We start from the raw sequence: 14,953 nt of genomic DNA, 5'->3' as shown, positions 1-14,953 counted from the left end.
TCATTTTTATGAAAAAGGCAGCCAACTTCAAATAGTTATTTTGTAATTTTACATATTAATTTAATTTGCCCTACAAAAATGTAACGCTCAAGAAAAAAAAGTGAATGAATGTTGGCATACAAGAAGTACAACTTTGACAAACTGTGTTACACCGTCTTCTATAAGAGAACATTATAAACTTACATATGTAGCCTACTATATATGAATATGTTTTTTTTAGAGCAAACAGTTTTGCACAGATAAATGATGCGCTTTATTGTCGTTATTAAAATCAACCACGCTTTACAATAGTAAATTAACCATAGTTTAACCATGAAATTTAGTGTGAAACACTGGGAATCTAAATTAGTATGAAAAAAACTGATTACTAGACTTACTATGATAAATCCATGGTGACTGGTGAGTTATACGGAGGCTCGACGGTGGATCGAGCTAAATCGATCAACCAAGTTGAGTTTTTATTTACTTAATCCATCTTAAATCCTAACTGCTAATTGTCGTTTATAGGTTTTTTACAACGCATACATGCACAATGTTGGTCCTAGAAGTGTAAAAATAACGGCAAACAGCTATTGCAAACAGAACTCTTAACTCCGCCTATCAACTGTGTAATGCGTGTGCACGTGAGAAGAGTATAATTTGTCCGGGGAGTCGGATTTCGGTATAACACCGGCTCTCCCTGTTCTTCGTGGACGTTTGCTCGGTGGCTTTTGGTCTGGGTCACTGTCACTGAGTGCAGCTATGACACATGATCAGAGGAGATCTGGTCCTCTCGGCAGATTCTGGTCTCTCCCGAGGTTTTTTTTTCTCCATTTATTCGTCATTGGAGTTTGGGTTCCTCGCCACAGCAGGGCAGTGTTGGCTTGCTCACCGGGAGACTGCATTTATTTATTAGATATTATTTATTAGAATGATCTAGCTTGGTCTATAAACACCATGCACTGTGCTGTGTTTTACCTTTCTGCGTTTTTCTGTTTTTCTTATTTGCTCCTGTAAAGCTGCTTTGGAACAATGCACATTGTTAAAAGCGCTATATAAATAAATTGAATTTACTTTATTTTATTTGATTTTTCACGACACGGCACACCAATGAGAAGCACTGCTGTGCTAAATATCTCATCTGTCTGATACCTCAGCTGCTTTTATGAACCACTTGAACCTGAAGCACCTGTAGATAGTCAATCTGGATTCTTATTGGTTAAATGAGTCATGATTTAGCAAATCTCACTCAGATGTCCTTGGCAGATGTCCAAATGTGTGGCTCCATCCACGATGCACTGAGGAGACTCGCATGTCATGGCTCTGCTTCATTTAGTCATGTTTTTCTTGGTCCTGTAGCAGAGCCATGACAAAGCCTTAGGTTTTATGTGAGAAGACCATGAGTTGTTTGTTTTTACTTCTCATGTGTTTTCTCGTGTATTGTCATTGGCCCCACCCCTCTCGTCTCATGTATTGCTTTCCTCCCGTGTCTCATGTTCCTCACCTGCCCTGTGTAATTATCCCTCGTTTGTCTTGCCTATTTAATGCCGTCTTGTTTCATTGTCTTGTTGCTCGTGTATTGTACTTCGTTCCATGTGTGCCTTGTTCGTTCTGTTCCTGCTCCCCGGCTAGTGTTGGTATTTGTTTATATTACTCTTGTTATTTTTGACCTGGTTTTGTCATGCCCCCTCGTGGGAAGTTTTTGTTTTATTGTAGTAGTTCTCAGTTTAGTTTTTCCCCATTGTGGGTGTTTTGGTTTCTGTTTTTTTGTCAATAAAGTGTTTTGTTAACCCCTTCATTGCCTGCCTGCATTTGGGTTCTTCTCCACGCCATCACTCGTGACACTCGCATATCTCCTACAGGTGAGACAGAAGGAAAAAAAACACAATGAATCATTTTAAAAAACAGCGCAGAGAATATGACTCTGCTTCTTCCGTGGAACACAAATGTTTAGAAAACTCAAAAGCCTGGAAATGTGGAACAGACAAAACTTCCCATCTGCAGTAGCAGTTCTACATTTGGGTACGGTAGTTACCGTACATGTGTCCTATGGTTTGACATAGCAAAAAATTAGAAAACAAACTGTTAATAATGTATTATTTTATATTGTTTATATTTATAGATACAAATATCTGGATTTCTTAGAACACACTTTAACAAGGAAACATGAAGACATTCGCATACAAGAAAATGTGCACTCTTACCACAGGAGCCTCATGTTTAAAACTTGATATTAATATTTATACTTATGATATAAAATAGCAAAAAATATTTGCTGTCCATAGCACAAGACACATTTAGAATACTTGTCAACTACCCATACATAAATGTTTGCTGTCACTGATGTAAACCTGGAGCAACACACACTCTTAAAAATAAAGATGCTTAAAAGTAGGGCTGTGCGATTTGGGGAAAATATCTAATTGCGATATTTTTGACAGACATTGCGATTGCGATTTGATTTGCGATTTTAACTTTTCTAATTCAAACTTCAGCTCAATATTGTTGTGTGGAGCACAGTATGGGTATAGTTACCCTGCTGAAAGAAAATAAAAAAAAACATTACAGAAATTCTAATTGTTTCCATTAAAACCATTACAAAATTCATTTTTGTAGTGTATTTTGGGCATTATTCAAATAGGGCTTACTGTTGTTCAATTGGTTCCCAACTTCCAGATTACATCACACAAATAAAATCCAAATACCAATGTACACTATTATAGTTTCCATTAAAACAAATACAACTCCAATTGTAAACCTTAAATCCATAACATTTTCTATTGTGTTAGTGAATTATTAAAATAGTTCATAGGTTACATAGGCTTATTTATAATTTTTTAAGTAGGCCTATGTGGGATTTTTTAAAACAAGTAGAAAATGTGCTGAATGTTTAATTTCATCGAAGTGAAATTAGCAAAACAGTTCGATAGAATTTACATTTGTTTGAAACGGTGAGCTAGGCGTGAGTTGACACAGGGTGCGCGCGTGCGTCAAGCCTCGTCCATATTGCCAGATGCCCGTGTGGAGCCCGACTCAAGTACTATAAACGTCATTACGAAACAGGCTGTGTGTGCGCGTCAAGTTTAAACGGCTCGTCCGCGAGACGCGCAACGCGGGGAAGAGTCGCGCGAGTATGACACAGGCTGTGTGTGCAGTCTTCTGAATTGGACGGTTCTTTAGTATTTATTTGCCTAATATGATCGATCTGACTCTGCAGATGCCATAATAACACACTCTCTCTCCTGCCTTCTGTTTGTTTGTTTTTTAATGTCGGACGTCGGAATGTTAGTTTGGCTAGGGCAGTGCTGATTGGGCATAACGGAGGTGCGCTCACTCAGTTGGTTAGCAAGAATGCCACTCAAAGCGGGCTTGGAACAGACGCGTTTCCTATTTTTCACATCGCAGCCTCTTGCGATTAGCAAATCGCAACGTCTCACATCGCGATTGCGATTTCGATTAATCGATTAACCTTCACAGCGATGCCATAGAAGAACCATGTTTGGTTCCACAAAGAACCATTCAGACAAAGGTTCTTTAAAGAACCATCTCTTTCTTAGTTTTTATAATCTGAAGAACCTTTTTTGCCACAAAGAACTTTTTTGAAACTGAAAGGTTCTTCTGATGTTAAAGGTTCTTTATAGAACCTAAGGTTCCCTTTCTGTCGGTCTCTCGACGTTGTGTCGAACCGACAGATGGGGTTCGTCCCTGAGAACCAATCGTTTCCGACTGCTTAGAAAAGGCCAATGAAAATTGGCAAATGAAATTTGCATGCCGGACTCCGCCCCGGACATCCGGGTATAAAAGGGAGATGGCGTGCATCATTCATTCACCTTTTGTTCTTCGGAGCCTTCAGTTATGAAGATCTTCTCTTGCTGCTTAGCAAAAGCTCTACATTGCCGGTTCTACGACGTGGTGCAGCGGACTGTCCCTTCCTGCAGCGACTTCCCCTGGGCGTCTCGGCGGTTCCAGAGGTGTTCGAGCTTCAGACGGTGCATCACCGTCTGCATTCTAAAAGAGCTAATTTCTCCAGCGTGGCATGTCCCGCTGTTCTCGTGGGTGCGGTGTCCTCATCGAGGATGGGGACAAGCACGATGTCTGTGTCAGGTGTTTGGGGGTCCAACACGCTGAGACAGCCTTCGTGGACTCATCTTGCCCGCACTGCGGGCAGATGGTCATAGAGACGTTGCGGTCACGGGTGGCTGTTTTCTCCGGAGAATTAGCCACCACCTCGCATGCTTCCCGGGCTGTGACGAGGATGGCTAAGGCCATTCCGTTCGCCAAGGCGAGCGGCGAGGGTGATATGGGGATTTCTGCGAGCGCTAATCCGTCAGCCAAGTGCTCGCGGACCGCTCGCACCCCGTCTCGCTCGCCTCATTGTTCCCTAGCTGGCGGTGCCACACCGTCAGCGTCCTCCTTCACGCAGTCGGACACGATGCGTGATGAGGATGAGATGTCCATCGCAGCATCGGAGAGCGAATTGCTGGCATCCGATCCCGACGACTCTCTGCAGCTCCCCCCTAAGGGGGGACGAGCTCAGGAGGAGGCGGATGTCGAGATGTCGGCCATGCTTTCCCGGGCCGCCGTGTGTATTGGGTTAGAGTGTACTCCGGTGCCTCTCCCCCAGCGCTCACGGTTGGATACGTGGTTCTTGGGCTCTGAGCGCGACTCCAAGCCGCGCCCAACCCCGGTTCCATTTTTCCCGGAAGTGCATGAGGAACTGGCGAAGACGTGGAACGCCCCCTTTTCGGCGCGTACACGTCAAACTGGTTCCGTCGCTCTCTCTTCCCTCGATGGTGGGGCGGCTAGGGGTTACGTCGACGTGCCCCAGGTGGAACGTGCAGTCGCGGTGCACCTGTGCCCGCAGGCGGCGTCCACCTGGAGAGGTCGACCGAAACTCCCGTCCAAGGCATGTAGGACTTCGGCATCGCTGGTGTCGAAGGCCTACACTGCCGCGGGCCAAGCTGCCTCCTCTCTCCACGCCATGGCCATCCTGCAGGTCCATCAGGCCAAGGCGTTGAAAGAGATCCACGAGGGTAAGACCGACCCGGGGTTAATGCAGGAACTCCGCACCGCCACCGACCTCGCTCTAAGGGCGACCAAGGTGACCGCGCGGGCCCTGGGTCGGGCGATGTCCACCATGGTGGTCCAGGAGAGGCATCTCTGGCTCAACCTTGCGCAGATGAGCGACGCCGAGAAAGTCCGCTTTCTCGACGCGCCCATTGCGCAGGGTGGGCTGTTTGGTGACACTGTCGAGGACTTCGCCCAGCAGTTCCTCAGCCCAAGAATATAGCCATATACTTCCCCGCCGAGACTCGGCCGCCCATAGGCCTTTGAGTTCCCGTGCGGCCTCTGCTTCCCAGCAGCCCCGGCCCCCTTCGAAGCCAGCTCCGGTTCCAGCGCTCCCTACCCAGGCGGCATCCCGGAAAAGGGCGGCGAAGGGGAGACCACCACCCCGTCAACAACGTTCGAGGAAGAAGCGTTCCTGACGGGAAGACCCCAGGGAGGTTAACACCATCGGGCCCGTATCAAGCCATGACATCGCTGGACGGTCGATCCGGGACGGTTCCTGCCCCGTTCCTACATCAGCTAGGCCCACGGGGGCCTAGCGCCCACTTTTTCACGAAAGAGTTTCCTATCTCCCTGGGTGTTCTTCACAGCCGCTCTCACCCTCTGTCAGACGGTGTTCGGCCACTCGACGTTGCGTCTTGGCGAGGCGCAACATCGAATGTATTTTGCAGTCCTCAGCACTCTCAAATCGATGGTGCGGGGGCCTGCATCGCCAGGCAGGCAAACCAGCAGAGCCAGTCTTCTTCCCGGGGGCCCACCCCCGGCGAGAGACCCGCACTGCCAGCCATCGAACCACCCCCCGGGGGGTCGATGAAGCAGATCGTTCCCTTAGTACCCCTGTCACGGTCCCTGGGAGCTTGGCTCGAGCTTCCCACACCGTCACGGTGGCTAAGAAGGACGATCCGTCTCGGCTACGCGATCCAGTTCGCCAGAAACCCGCCCAAGTTTCGGGGCATCCTCGTCACCTCGGTCAGAGGCCGGGATGCTCCCCGTACTACGGAGCGAGGTCGCCACCCTTCTGGCGAAGGGTGCGATCGAGTCCGTCCCCTTAGCCGAGATGTCCAAGGGGTTTTACAGCCCTTACTTCATCGTCCCCAAAAAAGGCGGGGGGGAGCGCCCCATCCTAGATCTGCGTACCCTGAACAGACACCTGCACAAGCTGCCGTTCAGGATGCTCACGCAGAAGCGCATCCTGGCATCCATCAGATGTCAGGATTAGTTCATGGCAATTGACCTGAAGGACGCTTACTTTCATGTCTCGATTCTCCCTCGTCATCGCCCGTTCCTACGGTTCGCTTTCGAGGTTCGGGCATATCAGTACAGAGTCCTCCCCTTCGGTCTGTCTCTGACTCCATGAGTTCTTTACGAAGATCGTGGAGGCTGCCCTCTCTCCCCCAGGGGGAGAGGTGTGCGGGTACTCAACTATCTCGACGACTGGCTTATCTTGGCTCACTCGCGAGATCTGTTGTGTGCACACAGGGACCTGGTGCTCCGGCACCTAGATCGATTGGGACTACAGGTCAACCGAGAGAAGAGCATGCTCTCCCCTGTGCAGAGCATCCTCTATCTTGGTATGGAACTCAACTCTGTCACCATGACAGCGCGACTGTCCGCAGTACACGCCCAGTCGGTGTTGAACTGCCTGGATCATTTCACGCAGTCGGCGGTTCCCCTGAAACTATTTCAGAGGCTCCTGGGACACATGGCATCCTCGGCGGCGGTGATACCCCTCGGGTTGATGCACATGAGGCCGCTTCAACACTGGCTCCTGAGTCGAGTTCCTTGGGGAGCGTGGCACACCGGCAGCAGGCAGATGGTGATTACGCCTCGCTGCCGACGCACCCTAACCCCGTGGTCTTCCATGGCCTTCCTTCGGGCAGGGGTACCCCTAGGGCAGGTTACGAGGCATGTCGTGGTGACAACAGACGCCTCCCTGCAGGGTTGGGGTGCAGTGTGCAACGGGCACGCAGTGTCGGGGCTTTGGACGGGCCCCCGCCTGCGCTGGCATATCAATTGCCTAGAGTTGTGGGCTGTGCTACTTGCACTGAAGAGGCTGCAGCCTCTCGTGCAGGGCAAGCACGTGCTGGTCCGGTCGGACAGCACTACTGCAGTAGCGTATATCAATCGTCAGGGTGGCGTTCGCTCACTGCAGTTAACACGACTTGCCCGACGCCTCCTCCGGTGGAGTCAGCAGGTGATCCGCTCCCTGCGTGCCACGTATATCCCAGGCGACCTGAACCAGACAGCCGACGCGCTCTCTCGTCAGTCTACGCCTCGCGGAGAGTGGCGACTCCACCCCCGCGCAGTCCAGCTCATTTGGGTGCAGTTCGGGCAGGCCCAGGTGGACCTGTTTGCCTCCCTCGAAACCACCCATTGCCCGCTTTGGTACTCTCTGACCGAGGGACCCCTCGGCACGGATGCCCTAGCGCACAGCTGGCCGCGGGACAAGCGGAAGTACGCCTTCCCCCCAGTGAGCCTCATTGCACAGACCCTGTGCAAGGTCAGGGAAGAGGAGCATCAAGTGTTACTCGTTGCGCCACACTGGCCCAACCGGACTTGGTTCTCGGAGCTAATGCTCTTGACGACAGCTCCCCCCTGGCCGATTCCCCTGACGAAGGACCTGCTTTCCCAGGGGAAGGGCACGTTATGGCATCCCAGGCCAGACCTCTGGAACCTCCATGTCTGGCCCCTGGACGGGACGAGGAGATCCTGAGTGGTCTGCCCCCGGCGGTGGTAGCTACCATTTCTCAGGCTAGGGCACCTGCCACTAGGCGACTGTACGCCTACAAGTGGCGCCTCTTCTCGACCTGGTGTGCTTCTCGAGGAGAAGACCCACGGAGTTGTGCGATCGGGTCCGTGCTGTCCTTCCTACAAGAGAGACTCGAGACTAACCTCTCCCCCTCCACACTGAAAGTGTATGTAGCCGCCATTGCTGCTCATCACAACTCAGTTGCTGGAAAGTCTCTAGGGCAGCACGACCTGGTCATTAGATTCCTAAGGGGTGCGAGGAGGCGTAACCCGCCTCGTCCGCACTCCATACCCTCTTGGGACCTGGATGTAGCCCTGTCAGGTCTCACCAGGCCCCCCTTCGAGCCCCTAGGGGATGCCTCTCTTCCTCATCTTACGATGAAGACGGTTCTCCTTTTGGCGCTCACCTCCATCAAGAGGGTAGGGGATCTACAGGCTTTCTCCTTGTCCCCTGACTGCCTAGAATTCGGACCCAGGGATTCTCACGTTATCCTGAGACCTCGGCCCGACTACGTGCCCAAGGTTCCCACCGCTCCTTTTCGGGACCAGGTGGTGAACTTACAGGCGTCTTGATGCTACATTTTATGTTCTTGTGCTAATTTCTAGGTTCCTCAAATTATAGGACATAGATGGCTTTCTACAGATCTTGATATTTTAAAGAATGCCAGGATGCACCAGGTGCGTCAAAAGGTTCTTTTGATGCCATAGGAGAACGTCTCGGTTACGGATGTAACCTCAGTTCCCTGATGGAGGGAACGAGACGTTGTGTCGAGCCGACAGATGGGGTTCGTCCCTGAGAACCAATCGCTTCCGACTTCTTAGAAAAGTCCAATGAAATTGGCGAATGAAATTTGCATGCCGGACTCCGCCCCCGGATATCCGGGTATAAAAGGGAGACGGCGTGCCTCATTCATTCACATTTGTACATCCGTAACCAAGACGTTCCCTTTCTATCGGTTCCCTCCATCAGGGAACTGAGGTTACATCCGTAACCAAGACGTTCCCTTTCTGTCGGTCTCTCGACATTGTGTCGAGCCGACAGATGGGGTTCCTATGGAAAACGCCACAACACTGTGCCCTGTCACAATCTCTAGCGAAGCGACGGTGACTGGCCTGGGCGTGTGTCAGCCGTGAGCACTACCGCGAAATTGTAACCTACCAGCGGGTAGGTAGGGGGTCCCAGAGCTTTACTTGAAAGGTGGGAAGGCCCCTGCCTTCAGCCTCACAGGCGGCGGCCTTGTTTCTCTAACAGCGAGAAGCCGCCTGGTACCGTAAGGCCACTGGGTAAGCACTACTTCCTCAAGTGGGGGATGCGCTACAGATACCACTTCCTACCAGAGGGAGGAGTTTAGTAGAGATACCAACATGGTCTCACCGATGGGGGAGAACTCATGGGAAGAATGTGCGGACTGAAGGAGTTAACCGCGAGGTGGAGGTCCACCTAGGGAAGGTCATGGGTTACCAAGGTGGGAACCTATCATGAGGATACATCAGACGGAACCACCCTGCTGGGGGGTTACAACGTCCGGTAGCACTAGGTCCGGTTAGAGCTATGTTGTGGATAACTCAGTTGGTACCCGGCCTAAGGGGCAGGGCTGCTCTGCCCAGCCCGCCCGCAGGAGGTGCTTGCTTAGTGATGGATGGAGTGCCTGTTCTTCACCCAGTGGGGGAAGAAGGGAGGCTAGTTTAGTACGCTGACCCCTTAGGAGAAAGGGGGGAAGGTACTGTCACAGGCGTACACCCTACCGGCCGCCAGTCTTGCCTGATGCCTGCAAGACTCGAGCTGATACCAGTTTTACGCGGAGGCTGTAGGACCTCGCGAAGGTGATGGGTGTAGCCCAACCCGCAGCTCTGCAGATGTCTGCCAGAGAGGCGCCTCGATCCAGTGCCCACGAGGAGGCTGTACTCCGTGTGGAGAGAGCTCTCACCCAGTGGGCACGGGCGATCTTAGGATAGGTACACCGTAGTGACGGTGTCCATGATCCAGTGCGCCAATCTCTGTTTGAGACAGCTCTCCCTGCTGATCTCCAAAACAGACAAAGAGCTGCTCAGAGCTCCTGTGGCTCTGCGTGCGGTCCAAGCAGAGGCGCAATGCTCGTACTGGACACAACACGGATGGGGTTGGGTCTTCCTCCCCGGTGGGGAGTGCCTGTAAGTTCACCACCTGGTGTAGGGGGAGTGGTGGGAACTTTGGGCACGTAGCTGGGCCGGGGTCTCAGGATAGCGTGATAATCACCGGGCCTGAGTTCTAGGCAATCTGTGGACACGGAGAATGCTTTTAGGTCCGCTACCCTCTTGAGCGCCATCCGGAAAGCCGTCTTCATCATGAGGTGAGAAAGAGCGGCATCTCCGAGGGGCTCCAGGACCGCATCAAGGTCGCAAGAGGGTACGGAGCGCGGGTGAGGCAGTGCCTTCCCGCACCCCTTAGGAACCAATTGATCAGGTTGTGCTGTCCTAGAGACTTACCAGCAACTGGGTCGTGATGAGCGGCAATAGCGGCTACATACACGTTCAGTGTGGAAGGGGAGAGATTACTCTCGAGTCTCTGGAAGGACAGCACGTTCCCAATCGAGCAACTCCGCGGGTCTTCTCTTCGAGAAGAGCACCAGGATGAGAAGAGGCACCACTTACAGGCGTATAGCCGCCTAGTGGCCAGGGCCCTAGCCTGAGTGATGGTCTTAACCGCCGCAGGGGGTAGGCCACTCAGGATCTCCTCATCTCGTCCAGGGGCCAGACATGGAGGTTCCAGAGGTCTGGCCTGGGATGCCATAACGTGCCCTTCCCCTGGGAAAGCAGGTCCTTTGTCAGGGGAATCGGCCAGGGGGGAGCTGTCGTCAAGAGCATTAGCTCCGAGAACCAAGTCCGGTTGGGCCAGTATGGCGCAACTAGTACACTTGATGCTCCTCTTCCCTGACCTTGCACAGGGTCTGTGCAATGAGGCTCACTGGGGGGAAGGCGTACTTCCGCTTGTCCCGCGGCCAGCTGTGCGCTAGGGCATCCGTGCCGAGGGGTCCCTCGGTCAGAGGTTACCAAGCGGGCAATGGGTGGTTTCGCAGGGAGGCAACAGGTCACCTGGGCCCGCCCGAACTGACCCAAATGAGCTGGACTGCGCGGGGGTGGAGTCGCCACTCTCCGCGAGGCGTAGACTGACGAGAGAGCGCATCGGCTGTCTGGTTCAGGTCGCCTGGGATATGTGTGGCTCGCAGGGATCTGCTCACCTGCGGACTCCACAGGAGGAGGCGTCGGGCGAGTCGTGTTAGCTGCCTGAGCGAACGCCACCCTGGCGGTTGATATACGCTATGGCAGTTGTGCTGTCCACCGACCAGCACGTGCTTGGCCTGCACGAGAGGTTATAGCCCCTTCAGTGCAAGTAGCACATCCAACAACTCTAGGCAGTTGATATGCCTGCGCAGGCGGGGCCCGTCCATCGCCCCGACACTGCGTGCCCGTCACGACGGCAACCTGCAGGGGCGTGCGCGTGCTCCGTTGCAGCTCCACGCGCACCGACGCGCCTCAAGTGCCACCTGCCCAGAGAGAGGACGCCCCTATCTCGTCAGAATAGGCATCCATCGACGCGCCTCGAATGACCTGCAACCGGGAGATGGGACTCACGCCATGCGTCGCGTCAGAGCAAGGATCGAGGTCTGAAGACCAAGGGGTTAGGGTGCGTCGGCAGAGAGGGTAATCACCATCCCCTGCTGCGGTGTGCCACGCTCTCCAGGGAACTCGACTCTGTAGCAGTGTTGGAGCGGTCTCATGTGATCAACCCGAGGGGTATCACCACCGCCGAGGATGCCATGTGCCCAGGAGCCTCTAAAATTGGGGGGACCCCTGACTGCTTGAAATATTCCTAGGCAGTTCAACACTGATCGAGCGCTCTGTCAGTCACGATCGGACGCGTGGGTGTTTTCGTCACCGGGGATGGCGCCCATGAGACAGAGTTCGAGTTCCATACCAAGAAAGAGGATGCTCTGCACAGGGGAGAGCTTGCTCTTTTCTTGGTTGACCTGTGGTCCCAATCGATCTAGGTGCCGAAGCACAGGTCCCTGTGTGTACATAACAGATCTCGCGAGTGTGTCAAATGAGCCAGTCGTCGAGATAGTTTAGTACCCGCACACACTTCTCCCTGAGGGGAGTGAGGGCGGCTTCCACGATCTTCGTGAAGACTCGTGGGGACAGGGACAGACCGAAAGGGAGGACTCTGTACTAATATGCCCGACCCTCGAAAGTGAACCGTATGAACGGGCGATGACAAGGGTGAATTGAGACATGAAAGTAAGTGTCCTTCAGGTCGATTTCCATGAACCAATCTTGACATCTGATAGATGCCAGGATGCGCTTCTGCTTGAGCATCCTGAACCGCAGCTTGAGTAGGTGACTGTTCAGGTTACGCAGATCTAGCAACCCCCTTTTTTGGGACNTCTTCTTCCCGGGGGCCCGCCCCCGGCGAGAGACCCGCACTGCCAGCCATCGAACCACCCCCCGGGGGGTCGATGAAGCAGATCGTTCCCTTAGTCCCCCTGTCACGGTCCCTGGGAGCTTGGCTCGAGCTTCCCACACCGTCACGGTGGCTAAGAAGGACGATCCGTCTCGGCTACGCGATCCAGTTCGCCAGAAACCCCCAAGTTTCGGGGCATCCTCGTCACCTCGGTCAGAGGCCGGGATGCTTCCCGTACTACGGAGCGAGGTCGCCACCCTTCTGGCGAAGGGTGCGATCGAGTCCGTCCCCTTAGCCGAGATGTCCAAGGGGTTTTACAGCCCTTACTTCATCGTCCCCAAAAAGGCGGGGGGGTGCGCCCCATCCTAGATCTGCGTACCCTGAACAGACACCTGCACAAGCTGCCGTTCAGGATGCTCACGCAGAAGCGCATCCTGGCATCCGTCAGATGTCAGGATTGGTTCATGGCAATCGACCTGAAGGACGCTTACTTTCATGTCTCGATTCTCCCTCGTCATCGCCCGTTCCTACGGTTCGCTTTCGAGGGTCGGGCATATCAGTACAGAGTCCTCCCCTTCGGTCTGTCTCTGTCTCCACGAGTCTTAACGAAGATCGTGGAGGCCGCCCTCTCTCCCCTCAGGGGGAGAGGTGTGCGGGTACTCAACTATCTCGACGACTGGCTTATCTTGGCTCACTCGCGAGATCTGTTGTGTGCACACAGGGACCTGGTGCTCCGGCACCTAGATCGATTGGGACTACAGGTCAACCGAGAGAAGAGCATGCTCTCCCCTGTGCAGAGCATCCTCTATCTTGGTATGGAACTCAACTCTGTCACCATGACAGCGCGACTGTCCGCAGTACGCGCCCAGTCGGTGTTGAACTGCCTGGATCATTTCACGCAGTCGGCGGTTCCCCTGAAACTATTTCAGAGGCTCCTGGGACACATGGCATCCTCGGCGGCGGTGATACCCCTCGGGTTGATGCACATGAGGCCGCTTCAACACTGGCTGCTGAGTCGAGTTCCTTGGGGAGCGTGGCACACCGGCAGCAAGCAGATGGTGATTACGCCTCGCTGCTGACGCACCCTAACCCCGTGGTCTTCCATGGCCTTCCTTCGGGCAGGGGTACCCCTAGGGCAGGTTACGAGGCATGTCGTGGTGACAACAGACGCCTCCCTGCAGGGTTGGGGTGCAGTGTGCAACGGGTACGCAGTGTCGGGGCTTTGGACGGGCCCCCGCCTGTGCTGGCATATCAATTGCCTAGAGTTGTGGGCTGTGCTACTTGAACTGAAGAGGCTGCAGCCTCTCGTGCAGGGCAAGCACGTGCTGGTCCGGTCGGACAGCACTACTGCAGTAGCGTATATCAATCGTCAGGGTGGCGTTCGCTCTCTGCAGTTAACACGACTTGCCCGACGCCTCCTCCGGTGGAGTCAGCAGGTGACCCGCTCCCTGCCTGCCACGTTTATCCCAGGCGACCTGAACCAGACAGCCGACGCGCTCTCTCGTCAGTCTACGCCTCGCGGAGAGTGGCGACTCCACCCCCGCGCAGTCCAGCTTATTTGGGTGCAGTTCGGGCAGGCCCAGGTGGACCTGTTTGCCTCCCTCGAAACCACCCATTGCCCGCTTTGGTACTCTCTGACCAAGGGACCCCTCGGCACGGATGCCCTAGCGCACAGCTGGCCGCGGGACAAGCGGAAGTACGCCTTCCCCACAGTGAGCCTCATTGCACAGACCCTGTGCAAGGTCAGGGAAGAGGAGCATCAAGTGTTACTCGTTGCGCCACACTGGCCCAACCGGACTTGGTTCTCGGAGCTAATGCTCTTGATGACAGCTCCCCCCTGGCCTATTCCCCTGACGAAGGACCTGCTTTCCCAGGGGAAGGGCACGTTATGGCATCCCTGGCCAGACCTCTGGAACCTCCATGTCTGGCCCCTGGACGGGACGAGGAGATCCTGAGTGGTCTGCCCCCGGCGGTGGTAGCTACCATTTCTCAGGCTAGGGCACCTGCCACTAGGCGACTGTACGCCTACAAGTGGCGCCTCTTCTCGACCTGGTGTGCTTCTCAAGGAGAAGACCCACGGAGTTGTGCGATCGGGTCAGTGCTGTCCTTCCTACAAGAGAGACTCGAGACTAACCTCTCCCCCTCCACACTGAAAGTGTATGTAGCCGCCATTGCTGCTCATCACAACTCAGTAGCTGGAAAGTCTCTAGGGCAGCACGACCTGGTCATTAGATTCCTAAGGGGTGCGAGGAGGCGTAACCCGCCTCGTCCGCACTCCATACCCTCTTGGGACCTGGATGTAGCCCTGTCAGGTCTCACCAGGCCCCCCTTCGAGCCCCTAGGGGATGCCTCTCTTCCTCATCTTACGATGAAGACGGTTCTCCTTTTGGCGCTCGCCTCCATCAAGAGGGTAGGGGATCTACAGGCTTTCTCCGTGTCCCCTGACTGCCTAGAATTCGGACCCAGGGATTATCACGTTATCCTGAGACCTTGGCCCGGCTACGTGCCCAAGGTTCCCACCGTTCCCTTTCGGGACCAGGTGGTGAATTTACAGGCGCTCCCCACTGGGGAGGAAGACCCAACCCCGTCCGTGTTGTGTCCAGTACGCGCGCTGCGCCTCTACTTAGACCGCACACAGAGTTTCAGGAGCTCGGATCAGCTCTTTGTCTGTTTCGGAGGTCAGCAACAGGGGAGAGCTGTCTCCAAGCAGAGGTTGGCCCA

General features: G+C 54.0%; 1 protein-coding gene across 3 annotated transcripts in view; it reads right to left on the bottom strand.

The window, feature by feature from the left end:
* Nucleotides 1–14,953, bottom strand: part of cyth3b (cytohesin 3b) — a 56,286-nt gene that overhangs the window by 14,543 nt on the left and 26,790 nt on the right. The window lies entirely within an intron of this gene.

This window comes from Triplophysa rosa, linkage group LG11 (assembly GCF_024868665.1).
Source record: "Triplophysa rosa linkage group LG11, Trosa_1v2, whole genome shotgun sequence".
In the NCBI taxonomy this organism is placed as follows: Eukaryota; Metazoa; Chordata; class Actinopteri; order Cypriniformes; family Nemacheilidae; genus Triplophysa; species Triplophysa rosa.
Note: the sequence above shows the minus strand (reverse complement) of the source record. Positions and strands in the feature narration are given on the sequence as shown.